This window comes from Leptonotus elevatus, chromosome 5, assembly GCF_054856555.1.
Source record: "Leptonotus elevatus isolate MCC_2025b chromosome 5, RoL_Lele_1.0, whole genome shotgun sequence".
Lineage (NCBI taxonomy): Eukaryota > Metazoa > Chordata > Actinopteri > Syngnathiformes > Syngnathidae > Leptonotus > Leptonotus elevatus.
Genome location: NC_141243.1, coordinates 18,741,483 through 18,753,991, shown reverse-complemented (window position 1 = coordinate 18,753,991; position 12,509 = coordinate 18,741,483). Strand labels below are relative to the sequence as shown.

At 39.7% G+C, this 12,509-nt stretch overlaps 1 protein-coding gene across 1 annotated transcript in view; it reads left to right on the top strand.

Moving 5' to 3' along the window:
- Nucleotides 1-12,509, top strand: part of rimbp2b (RIMS binding protein 2b) — a 106,226-nt gene that overhangs the window by 436 nt on the left and 93,281 nt on the right. The window lies entirely within an intron of this gene.

Sequence of the window (12,509 nt, the reverse complement as noted above, 5' to 3'; positions counted from 1 at the left end):
CATTGCTCTGATTACAAATAAATGCTCTAAAACACCACGAGGCCTAATACTATGCGGTATTTTGAAGATTTGCAAAATGCAGCTGGGTTTGTGCATAGCCTCAATGCCTTGTTAGTGTCCATGTGCAGTCAGTCTGTCATTGTATTGTGGTGTGTGTGTTTGCATGTGTGCTGTTTCTGCTGCAACTGCTTCGCAAGGAAGGGTCATGTCGGGACGAAGGTTTATTGCTATGGTCCTTAACACTTTGACCTCTGATGAAAGCTCTCCCATGGGTTGTAAAATCAGGGAGACTTACGATTGTAACGACTTGCTACCGCATGAGAAGGTTTGCACGTTTTTAGCACTGTAGAATTTGACGTGAATAAGTTGTGACGTGTGGTTGCCCTGAGGAAAGATGGCTTTATGTTGTTGTTGATAAAAATCCCACAATATTTACAGTATTGTTTGGCATTTGCTTGAGATGGAGTTCATCCTTGTTCTCTCCACCCTTTCGCTGGTTTTGAATGACGGTTGTCTTTAATTTGCTCGTTTTACATTCAAACGATAATAAACTGGGATTCTGCGTTATTTTTCTCTTAGAGCTATCTGCCTGTCTTTTCGGTGAGATGCTAGTCTGCTTTCTAATCACTGTTGAATTGCCCTTGAGCAAACCACCAACATCCCCTCGAGCATCTCTCCTTGCATGCCTGCATGTGTGTGATCTGGTTCTCCGTGTGCTGTGCAAACAAAATGTACACTGTAATTAGATTTTCCTCCTCGTTTATAGTTAGTGTAATAAAAATAAACAAGTAGGCAGATTAGATAAGATCAAGCCCCTTGCACAGTTTTTGTTTTTCCCCAACATAACATAAAAACACAAAAAAAGCGTTCACCCTGAAATCCCTCAAGATCCTGCATTCAAACTTTTTTACATTCTAGACGGCACAACCTAGTTGAAGCTTAAACAAAACTTATAGCAGCTAAACAAACAATTTTAACACATATAGCAGCTACTAACACCACGGTCATCTCTGTCCATCTGCTAAGGTAAGGGCACGAGTCACTCAATATAGTAGTGAGAAAACTACCTTTACTGTATGTGGTAATCAGACAGATTTGAGCAGTGTAGCTGCAATTTAGAAGAAACATTGTCTACCTAAACAATTTCACCAAAGCCTGTAAAATAAAAATTGGGAATACCTAAACGCTCAACAGTTGACGTTCGCAGTTGTAAACTCAAACCCTGAGGTCCCGCGCTCCCGCCTAGGCATCGCATGCCTACCACTGAAATTCCTTTGTGTCATAGCTGTTCCTATTTTTTCGCCCTGCCTTATAAGATCCCAGTATTTCAATCAATGATCTCAACTGCAACTGTCTTACTTAACTTCTCTCTTTTTCTTTCTTTCTTTCTTTTTTTTTATTCACATCATCTGCCAAGGTTAAAAAAGTAACAAACCTATTCGACAAAATAAAGAGTAAAAAGTACAGATGTCTGTTTTTAAAGTAAAAAGTCATTAAAAATACTCGAGTAAAGTACAAATACCTGAAAAATCTGTTTTAGTAGAGTAATAAAGTATCGTATTTGTATTTTGCGACTTCCCACAAATCCCAACTATACACACTCCTTCAAATGTATTGTAACACATAGAACACAATATAGAAGATAGCATGTGAAAGTAATGGAAGGAAAATTTGGCTGATGTGATATATCTTAATTCCTATTACACTGATTCGGCATACATTAAATGGCAGGAAAATGGCTGCACTCAGTTATAGATTTGGGTTTTGCCTGAGCAGAATATATTTACACTACTTGGAGGTCTAACCAACAAGAAAATAACCGTTTGGGTGTGAACAACCAAGCTGAGAGAAGATGGAAAATCAATCAGAGCCATTGTACAAGCATTAGTCACCGCCGTACAATTATTTGGAATTACCAAAACAACTGCTTGACAACATTTGCCATGTTATCATATTATGTTTTGACGTCAAACCTGAATGCTTTCATTCTGAAGTTATCATTAAATAGTTTACACTGTAATGTACCCGCACTAGCGTATCTGGCTCACTATACCATACGGTACTTCAATATATTGTACAATCATGGAAGCGTAGTTGTACCTGGATGTATGAATGTCACAAATGACTTGCAGTACAATTTGAATAGTACTCTTCATCCAGATTTGTAGTGAAAAACACCCGAAAGTTCTCACCATTTTTCCCCCCCAAAGTTCGAAACGTGATCAAGTATACTGTCATCAAATGAGCAGTCAGTGTGCCTCAGTGGTGCACCTCTGCGTTCGGTATTCTTGTTAGCTAATGTCTGCTTCTCCATGTCGATACTTGACTTGCGGCGGAGGGTGTCTTGGTGCCAAGTGCACTTATGGACAAGATTATGTTGGAACATGGTGTTTATGGACAAATTGGTTTGCGCAGAAGTCCAATAACAAGACACTACAGAAGATCAAATGAGGAATATGTTTACTACTATTTGAACCCCCCCGGTGACATTGTTATTGCCAATATGGGCAGAGGTGTCACAATAGGGCAGACAACCTAGGCAATTGCCTCGGGCCCAGCTGAAGGGGCCCCTGGGAGACCACTGACATTGGCACCATATCAATGACTAAACAATGGCACTGCCAATGATGTGATGGAAATCCCCCACTTTTGGCCCCTTTTTAAGTATTGCTGGCTGGTGGCTGGTAAGAGAGATGGCTGACAGTCCATTTCAACAACACAACTGGAACCCGTTACCCTCATAGATATGCATTGACACGGTCCCCAACTGCCACCCATACACTCAATACACATTGGACTGGACCCTTATGTTTGTCCTTCCTGTAAAGGGATCATTGTCTCACAGTAAGGGTGTTTAGGCTTTTATGATTAAATTAAATGTGATATTTTATTAGTTTATTTTTACATTGCAGCATTAAGAAAAGATCTGCTAGGCTACAACATTTTTGAAAACACATCATAATTGTGTAATTATAGTCTAACATAGAACGTTCCTTAGAAGGTGACCTTCAACTTTTTTTTAAATTATTTTTTTTAATTCAAGCGAGAACATTCACAAAGGGAATGTCAAAACAGTTGTTCACACCTCCAAACCTGCCTCAGTCAGCTCAGTTCAGACATGCCTGCAGCTCAACTTCCGCCCTTGGACATCCTTTTGACAGCTGTCTGAAGAGGTTTGGCTGCATATCTCGACTCCGACTCCAAGGTGGGCAGGACTGCATTGAATCATTATTACAAAACACATACACAAATAAAATCACACAAAAACACAATCACTAGAAGCAAAGTAGATGATGCACTCCACTCCCTTGTGTAAATAGGCTACATTGCTCTCGAACCCAATTTTCTGTGGTGGGCCAATACACTGTAAAAAACAAAAAACAAAAAAACCTGTAATATAACAGAATTTTTACTTCTTTTTTGTTGTTGCAAAAATAAACTGATTTTACATGTAAAATGTAAAATAACATTAAATCACTGTAAAACACACACAATATTTCTGTTCTTTTACATAAAAAAACTCATTAGAAAAAACAGAAATAGCTACATATATTGATTGTTAAAATACGTTCACAAATGTATCATAATTTCACAAATATTTGTCTGTTATTTAATGGAATAAAATTTAAAATTCAACTTTAAACCCCCCGCCCCCCAAAAATAACTACAATTTCTGTAATGTCCTATAGATGATAGCATTCATTGTATTAACATTTATTTTGAAAGGACAAAAAAGATATACACTCTACCAAAAAAAACCAGTAATTTTTCAGCAGCTGGGGCACCAGAAGAATACTGCGAAATAACAAAAAATTACTTTCTCGTAAAAAACCCCCGGTTAATTTCCGGCAGCTGGGGCGCCAGGAAAATACTGTGAAATAACAGAAAATGACTTTCTCATAAAAAAAAAAAAGAAGGTACATCTCCGGCAGCTGAGGCGACCCAAAAATACAGTGAAATAACAGAAAAAGATTTTCTCGTTAAAAACCCCTGGTAATTTTCCGGCTGCTGGGGCGCCAGAAAAATACTGTGAAATAATAGAAAATTAATTTCTCGTTAAAAAACGGGAACTGTTTTTTTTATTTTGTTTTTATTTTATTTCATTTTTACAGTGTAGGTGTTTATTTTGGGATAGTTACAGAGCTGTAATTCAGTCATTTGCGGCATGATGTTATAGTGGTTAGCACATCTGCCACATAGTTGTGAAGGGGGTTTGACTTGTGTAGGTTTTCTCTGGTACTCCAGCTTCCTTCCACATCTCCACAAATTGTCCATAGGTGTGAATGATTGCTTGAGCCCTGGAATTAGTTGCATACCAGTCGTAGGTATACCCCACCTCTCGCCCAAAGTCAGCTGGGAAAGACTTTAACTCACTCACGAGTCTAATGAGGATAAACTGTGTAGAAAGTGGATGGATGGAGATGCTGACTTTTTTCTACTTTGGGTCCATATTGAGCTGAAGGTTATAGTGAATCTAGGATGCACATTCAATAAAGAGTAAGCAGCTATGACTGGAAACAACACTAGGTAACACCCAACCCCCTTTTTTGTTTATTCACAAGGCAGAGGACACTCAGCAAGCACACTCAAGCTTGTGTGTTGTTATGGTGCATCTACTGATAAACGGCCACTGTATGATTTAAACTAGATTGCTAAGAAGGTCCCGCTGGAGGGGGAGGGAAGGCTCATGGTTGCTAGGCATCCACACTAAGGAAAGCATATTTCTTTTGGGCCACTCACCTTGCTTTTCCCACAACAAATGCAGTTGTCTTGTCAGCCACAGAGGGCAGTCATGGTGCACTGCTATACTCCACTTTGCCCCACAGTGGGAAAAATAGAATATACAAATAAAATAATCCCTCGTAATTCCCTTCTGCACTTAATTTCCCGATCTTTGATTGGATGTTTGCAATTGTTTGTAATGGTCCTATTGATTTGGCCCACCAATCAGTGAATGAAATGTTGTCAAGATGACCCTCAAGGGACTATTGTTGTACTCTGTGTGGCATGACAACCCTTGACATAGTCATAAGGAATCCCTGTAGAAACTTGCAATAAAAAACAAAACAAAACCAAAACAGAACCTAAAACGACCTTGCGAGCCCCAATCATGGCTGGTCATGAGAGTGGCTATTACAATTGAGGAGGACCTAGTGTGAATGGAAGGCTGAATTGACAAAATTGTGTGAGACTTCCCAACATAAAATTAAGGATGAGCAATTGCGATTCAGGAAGATGAAAGGCATCCTGGTATCGGAGTACTGCTCAGTGGTGCCGTGCACTGCACTGCCTCTGCACCCCTGCATGCTCGAGTCTGTGTGACTAAATGTGTGTGAGAGACGGAGAAAGTGAGCGAGAGGGAGAGGGAGAGGGAGAAAGGGGGCGTGTTGATGTGTGTGCTCTGCTGCACAACTGTGGTAGTGTGAGCTGAATGATGCTCGATGGCTGACTCTCTCCCTCTCTCCTCTTCCTCTCGCTCTCTCTCTCTCTGTGCACTGCCCGGCTGTGCTTCTTGCTGCCGTGCACTGATGAACCATTTTATGCTACAGAGCTGCCATAGACATCATTTTGTTGCTTGCGTGTCTGTCCTTGTCGCCTTGTGGGAAGCGCCTGCCACGACACCGGTCTTTTAAGCGCTGCTGCTAAGGTATGGCACCGTTTGCCGTCTGCTGTCACGCCGTGTTTTATTTATTTATTTATTTATTTATTTATTTATTTATTTACAATCCCGGGTTGTGTTTTGCTTGCCGTGTTGCAGAATGGCAGAGCTGCTGCTAAAAGGATAAGGATCTCTCACACTCTTTGAAATGACTCGTCTGCCTTTCACTTGGCTCTTCAACACTACGTGTGTGTTTTTTTTTTTTGTTGATAGATCCAGAGGACATTGCATTTCATTTGCATGCAGATTCACTTCATCTATTTGTGATCCTTCTTATTAAAATTTGGATGCAGTGGGTTTAAAATAATACTTGGCTGTATTTATGTCCATGGATGCTATAAGGTGATTTGGGGGGCGGTTGTGTCAGCTCCAGTTGAAACCGCCTCGCCTGCCAAGAGGCATTCTCTCTTAAGTCTAAAGAGAAGTTGCATTCATAAATTGAAGATATCAATTCTAACTTGCAAAATCAATGGTGTAGACCAGTAGAGCATGATTGTTACTCATGTTGTTCAGGGGGGGGGGGGGGGGGGGGGTCACTCAGTGTTTACGTGGCTTGCGATTTCACACTGTAGGTTGCAGAGAATCATTGGAGAGAAGAGCGCTTCTGAATGTTGTAATTATTGCATTTGTGCATGATCAGCATTTTGCCACAATTTATACAACCACGGATGACAGCCACAAGAGAATCTGGGTGGTATCATGACTACATAGACATAGCTTACGATGAGAGTGCTATCGCTTGTGTGCATGCCACCCAATGTAACGCCTAAAAACACAATTCCGGGGTGTCAGTCTGGACGTACACTTGAAATATGAGCACGTTTTCTCCCATTCATACTGTAGCTCCTCCTGCCCACCTTGACAAGCACACATGCTCATTCATCATCTCGCAGGTTATCCCTGAGCTGCCAGCGAGTGGCTTTTATCTTCCCTATGCAAAGAGGAAAGACATTCATGTTTTCAACTTTCACTATGAAATGGGTTGAATAAGGTGCTGTTGGTGTGGGAGAAGAGCCTTGAAAAGACTGAGTGAATGGAAGGAAGCACACCAGCATTTCTGTACAGTGTGTTGAATCCATAAAGCTTGATCAAGCGTTTGTATCCATAAAGCTGGAGCGTGTGCGTGTTGTTTTGATTTTTCTCTTTGTGTTTATTAATCGAGTGATTCTGAATCAATTGCAACTAGACTGCCCTGCTTGTCTTGGAAGGCGTTTCACCTCTCACCCGAGTAGTGTCACGTGTTCATTCCACGAGGCATGGTTTGGACAAACCCAACTGTTTATGGTGGTTATCACAGAGCAGCAAATGGTTGCAAAGGTAGCGCTGAAAAATCAGGGGGTCGACTCTTTCATTTGCAGCTTAGCGATGAGACAACTCACAAATGTCTGGGAAAGTGTCTGTGACAAACAAATGGCAACAATTTGGGGCAGTATTGTGAAGATTAGCAAATATTTGTAACTTGTTTGCCACAGTTTGAGAACCTTTGGGACCGTATGCAAACTCCTCAAGTAGTATATATTGGAACCAGTATCATGTGGTCTCTAGTAGGGGTGTGCCCAAAAATCGATTCTCATTTAGTGCGATTCAGAATCGATTTTAAATGTCCCAAAATCGATTTTATTAAAATTATTTTATACTGTCTTGTCTTTGTGTTCCTTTATTTGGAGCGCTGTTCATGTTGTACCCGGTTTGGCCACTGAGGGGCAATGTGATTCCACGCGGTCTAATACACTGTTAAGTTGTAGCCACATTAGAGAGTAGAAGGAAAAAGTCCCGATCACGCTATTCTAATAAAACATTTTTTTTTTTTCAGCGTGGAGCCGTTCTTTTGAGTGAGAAAAGTGCCGCGAGTAGCGCGCTAATTAGCATTAGCGAGTCAGACTGGAGTAGATCATTCCAATTCCTTGCACATCCATAGATAGAAGCAAAAATCATTGTCAATTAAATTATTTTGAATCAAAAATAGATATTGATCGAAAATCGATTCTGAATCGAATCACAGACCCAATAATCGGAATCGAATCGTGAGACATTCAAAGATTCCCACCCCTAGTCTCTAGCATTGGCGAATAAAAAAGAACGTTAGCAACATGTCTTGCGCCAGTTTACTAAGTTTTATGACTATTTTGCAAACGCTAGCCACTGTTAGCGAAACAATTGATTTGTATGGACAAGAAAAACTGTTTGCAACATATTTGCAACCTTTTATGAACCCTGACGAAAGCCTTCACCAGTGTTGACCCCTTACTGTTGTGAGACAAAGGAAGCCCTTTTATGTATCAATGCTTATAAGTAATAATAATTTAAAAAAAGAATGAGGGCACAATGTGTGCCGATGTTTGCCTAGTGTGTCCAAGGTTAAAGCATTGTTAAATACAGTCGATGTGAAAAACGCTTGCTTTGAACTATACTTCTTGCTGTCTTGGGAACCCATTTTCATGCAAAATAGTATATTTAGACATTTTCATTTGTTTATTTTGACTCATTTTGCCTGATGAGGCCGTTATAATTAAAATTAGGTTACTATATTTATGTTTTGAAACATGCTTAAATATACCATACTGGAATGAAAGTGCACAGTTTCACAACCAATTTCTTGGTACTGTAAATGTCTATAATGTGATATATATATATATATATTTTAAATCTCGTGTATTACATGTATAATACTCCCCTTTGATTTTGAAGGATTTTTTTTCTAAGCAAAAAATGTGTACTATTCTTGAGAAATTACAAGTGAAGGTTACATTTTATTTAGCTCAGGACCAATTTAATGGAATGGAGTCATTGTTGTTGTACATGCATTGTGCATTTGTGCATAATGCTCATTTGGTATCATTCCAAATGCGCTACTGTAATGCATGTAGCCAATGTAAAACTTGGCATTTTGACCTTCTCCTTGTTATTGGAGAGCCCCTAGTAGAAAGAGGCTGAACATGGCGGATCAGTGGACGTTGTAGCTGTGTGTGTGTGAGTGTGGATGGATTGAGGCTGAGTGTGGTCTTAAGTGACTTGAAGCTTGGTCGTAGTAACAGCTGGAACACTGCTGCTGCTGGCGCCAGAATGTGGCCTCAGTAAAGCACGTGAGCCACAGTGTGAGGCTTTAGTGATATGAGCAGCAGGGCCGGCCGGCGCGCAATGTTATGTAACACTATCTTCACTGGGAAATGGCTCCAGATATGCCTTCTGTAAGGCTCCGTGACAGCAGAGTGAAAGTGCATTATCATCGTTAGCAGCCGTGTCACTTGGACGGATTGTCGGACTGTCCCGCGCATGACAACGCAAGCAAGGCTTTAACACTCTCTCGTGTCCTGAGGCTATTCGCTGTAAGGGCAAATTCATCGGTTTGTGCCTTATAAGCTCTGATTTGCAATGCCTCTAAACTTTGTCTTCTGCATAAGCACATTTAACATAATTGTACGCTTTTTTCGTCCATGCACACTTAAAATCCACCCTTTCAACATGACAGATAAATGTGTGTTTGTTTTCACTAAGTGCATGTTTGTTTTGCACAATTGCTTCTCAAGCTCAAGTGTTTTGTAAATTGCTATCACGTGCCAGGGGGTCATGTCTGCAGTCTGTCCGACGTTCAAGACAGACTGTCGCTGACGGTGCCAGAGGTCATCTCAGGGATCTGGAGGCATTCATAATTGATGTTTCTGAAGTTGATTAGGCCTGTTCATTCCCTCAGATGGACAACACTGATTGGAGAGTTCATGGATTTGTGAGAGTGATGCTGACATTGTATAATCAGTTGAACATGTTTGCTCTAAGACTAAATGACCGACATTTACAAAGCTTGTATTTGAAAGTGACGGCATTGGCAATTTAGTAGCACACTTAAAATAAAAGTAACATTAATGGAAAGAAATGGATTTTGCCTCAATTGCATAATAGCTTCCACCATTTTGAAAAGCATTTCTACAAATGTTGGAGTCGTCTGTGGATCAATTTGGTTTCAGTTCATCCCAAAGGCACTTGATCCAGTTGAGGTCTGGACCCTCAATATTTTCTGCACCAAACTGTACACCAAGATAGGTATAAAGATTGAGAACATTAAGGGTCTGATTTACTAAGATCCTAAATTGCATGTTAAATCTAGTATATTGAGCACACATAATATAGTTGGTAGTTGATGGTTATGTTGATCTACTAAGATTAAGATAATTACCAGTGTAAAACTGGTGAGACTACCTTATTTAAAAGAGTGTTTTGTGCTTTAGGTAGCTCTGATGTTTTTTTTATTTTTATACCATGGAACATTTGGGAGAGCACTGCAAGAGCAAAATGAAGTTTGAAGTGACGGAATTGGTTGTGGCAAGGCAATAAATATTACTGAGAAATACTTAAGTCATTTAGGGAAAGCAGAGAGCAACGTAAAAGCCACGTTTTGTTTGATTGTCAACAAGCACAAAGCAATTGGACGTATATGCCCATCATGTGTAATATTGGGTTTAGATCTTTAGGCAGCTTACATGTAACGGCCCTGGGGGAGCCCCAGCCCCTATTGTCTCCATCTGCTGAAATGACCAAGGGTGTATTCAAATCTGCACTGTTTGGTCCATTTTTAATGGACCAGAGTTCGTTTCCCATGCTGGTCTGGACCTTTTTTTTTTTTTCACAAGTGTGAATTCACACAAACAACTCCTGGTGTGGATCAAACAACCAGACCGAGACTCACCTTTTGAGGGGATCTCAGTCTTCGTCCAAACGGACTCAGTGCGGTTTGCTTCAAGTATGAATACAAGCTACTGCTGATCCACACCAACTGCAGCCCACATGTGTCTTTTTCGGGCTTAACAAGCCTCTGTTATGGAGGACCAAAACTGCTCTAATTCAAAATAAATAAATGACTAAATATATAAATAAATGACTAAAAGTGAAAATAAAAACGGATATAAAAAAATACAAAATACACTGTGTGTGTATATATATATATATATATATATATATATATATATATATTAGGGGTGTGACTTGCTTAGTACCTGGTGATTCATAGGTCACGATTCGATTCGATACCGAATTATCCCGATGCAAATCTATAAATTGATTATTGCAATTTTTTTTAAACTCAAATTTAGAAAATACTAATCAGTAAACTTGTACATGTACACTGTAAGATTTGTATGAAAATGTATTTATTTATTTATCTGAAAATTCAGGCTTATAACTGAGCCACTGCATTTAACAAACAGGTTGCAGTCTGTTTCATGTTTGAACAGCACTGAAATCAAATATTAAGGCTTAATGTTCCATTAATATAACATTCTTCCATGCTTAATGTGTGAATCCTAACCCTAAGTAAGACGTTTTGTTGAATATTCCCATAAGAAATTGATGTTTAAAAATCGATTAGGCCGCATATCGAATCGATTCGAGAATTGCGTGCTGTAATATTGCGATATATTGCCGGATCGATTTTATCCAACGCCCCTAATATATATATATATATATATATATATATATATACAGAAATAAATACATTTGTATTTAATTTTTGAATCATATTTTGTATATTCATTTTTATTTTCATTTTTAGTCATTTATTTATTTTAAATTTTGGCAGTTTTGGTCCATACTGTCAGGATGAAATGTTATTCAAATGAGGGGGCGGTCCTTGGGAACAAGAAACAAGGAAGTCTCGCCAGCTTGCATTGGAGATCTCCAGCAATAGATGTCTATCTTGTCCACTGTCACCACAGCTTGCGACTTGACTTGCCCGGTGAACTGCCCGCTAGAGAATGTTGTACTAAATTCATACATAATCCTCCTCTTTAGTCAAGCTGCTGTCTGCATTTTTTGGGTCGGGGTCTCCTTCCGGTTCCTGCACGTAATCAACGAGGCTGTTCCAAAATTAGAAACACCATTGCGGAAAAGAGCTGCTCTTGACACTCTTGACAATTATTTGTAAATTTGCATCTACAGCACAAATATGCAGAGCAGGAATGCAGCACATAGGAATTCCATGTTTTCCTCCATTTCTATGTTTCTGCTTTGTGTGCCGCCCTTGCATTTCTGTCCAAAGGGAGCACAGATCGTCACACGTGTTGAAGTGTTTACAGAATATAGTTTACTGACAAAAAGTACAGTGAATACGAACCGCACCAAACAAAAACTAATTAATTAAAGTTTGCTTTTGCTCCAGACCAAACAAGCGGACCAAATGACATTTCTGATATAAATACACCACAAGATGCAAATAAAGACAGTGTTGAAAGAAGTTTTGTCATAGGTGATATGGCATGAGTCCTTCTTGTGACTGTCTCCAAGTCAGCCCTTAGATTATTCAGAAGCTTCGAAATTGCATTGCAAAAAAGATGATATTTTACAATTATATTCAGTCTTAGCATTTAAAAAAAAAGCTGCATGAGTTTAAAAGGTAATTTTGTCTGCACTCTTCTGGCAATGCTGTGGAGTTTACACCTGCGGTATTTCAAGATGGGCCATCGGAGTTGGTCACAGGTTTGCTAAATCACATTGTGCATGCTAACTTAATCTATATGCGTTTACTCCTCCAAGAGCCGGCAAAATTAATTTTGCGTGTTTGGTAGATGCAATTCTGGTTGTACCCGGTTAGCAGATCAGCTCCTACATTTGTTTGTTTGAGCAATCATGTTTACACGCACAAAACTTTAGTAAATCATGGTCTTGTCGAGCCTGACCTGATTGTTTAAGTTGCTTTGTTCTCTGCATTTTTAAACCGTGCTAACGGGCAACTATGACATGTGTCTCACTCACACCCCAAAATAATATGAGCAGGCAGCATCCTCTGATGTCACCGGCTTTGTCTGCCATTCACCCTTCACACAGCCTGTTGGAGGTTAATTGCACTCTTTGATAGCACATT